The sequence below is a fragment of the Octopus bimaculoides genome, chromosome 5 (assembly GCF_001194135.2).
Source record: "Octopus bimaculoides isolate UCB-OBI-ISO-001 chromosome 5, ASM119413v2, whole genome shotgun sequence".
NCBI classification, from domain to species: Eukaryota; Metazoa; Mollusca; class Cephalopoda; order Octopoda; family Octopodidae; genus Octopus; species Octopus bimaculoides.
The window spans coordinates 110,009,233-110,010,531 of NC_068985.1; the positions used below are offsets into that span (position 1 = coordinate 110,009,233).

Below are 1,299 nucleotides of genomic sequence, written 5' to 3' on the forward strand. Positions count from 1 at the left end.
GGAGGCGCAATGGCCCAGTGGTTAGGGCAGCGAACTCGCGGTCATAGGATCGCGGTTTCGATTCCCAGACCAGGCGTTGTGAGTGTTTATTGAGCGAAAACACCTAAAGCTCCTCGAGGCTGTACTCTTCCACCACAACTTTCTCTCACTCTTACTTCCTGTTTCTGTTCTGCCTGTAATTCAAAGGGTCAGCCTTGTCACACTGTGTCACGCTGAATATCCCCGAGAAATATGTTATGAGTACACGTGTCTGTGGAGTGCTCAGCCACTTGCACGTTAATTTCACGAGCAGGCTGTTCCGTTGATCGGATCAACTGGAACCCTCGTCGTCGTAAGCGACGGAGTGCCAACAAACGTTATTGTTAATTCAGAAGCTTGTATACATTGTATATATTGTTTTTGAATAACAAATATCTATGTGTTCCCTAGCAGCCGAAACTCCTTCAGATTACACTCTACTGTCTTAAAGAAGAAAAAGAACACATTTCTTTAAAATAACTCCAAAGGTAAAAAAAAAAAAGAAAACATGAACAATTGCATGTAAAGTAGAAAGTGATTTTGGAGCCATTTTGTAATTCAATGGTCGTGCTTTATCTTGGCTGTTGAATATTACTACTACTATGATCCACTAATTTCATCCTCATCCTAAAGGATGAGGATGAAGTTAGTGGATCATAGTTTGTTTCGAGTTTTCTCAACTCGGAAAATATTTTTTTTCTACTCTAGGCACAAGGCTCGAAATTTTGGGGGAGGAGCCAGTCGATTAGATCGACCTCCAGTACGCAACTGGTATTTAATTTATCGATCCCGAAACGATGAAAATCAAAGTCAACCTCGGCGGAATTTGAACTCAGAACATAAAGACAAACGAAATATCGCTTGGCATTTCGCCCGGCTTGTTAACGTTTCTTATTTCTTTATTTCCCACAAGGGGCTAAACATAGAGGAGACAAACAAAGACAGACAATGGGAATAAGTCGATTATATCGACCCCAGTAAGTAACTGTATTTAATTTATCGACCCCGAAAGGATGAAAAGCAAAGTCGACCTGGGCGGAATTTGAACTCAGAACGTAACGGCAGACGAAATACCGCTAATCTTTTCGCCCGGCGTGCTAACGTTTCTGCCAACTCACCGCCTTCAACTCGGAAAATATTGACAAACGGCTGAGGTAAATATTAAATAAATGCTGACTTTGCAGTTCTCACGTCACGCATCATATTCTTCTTTTAGCGCTCGGGTTCAAATCCTACCGAAGTCGACTTCATTGGGTCCCCCCCCCTCCCCACGTTTTAGAT

General features: G+C 42.4%; 1 protein-coding gene across 1 annotated transcript in view; it reads right to left on the bottom strand.

The window, feature by feature from the left end:
• The window catches only part of LOC106877429 (fibrillin-2), a 62,196-nt gene that overhangs the window by 51,135 nt on the left and 9,762 nt on the right, over positions 1–1,299 (bottom strand). The gene's annotated exons all lie outside the window — the stretch shown is intronic.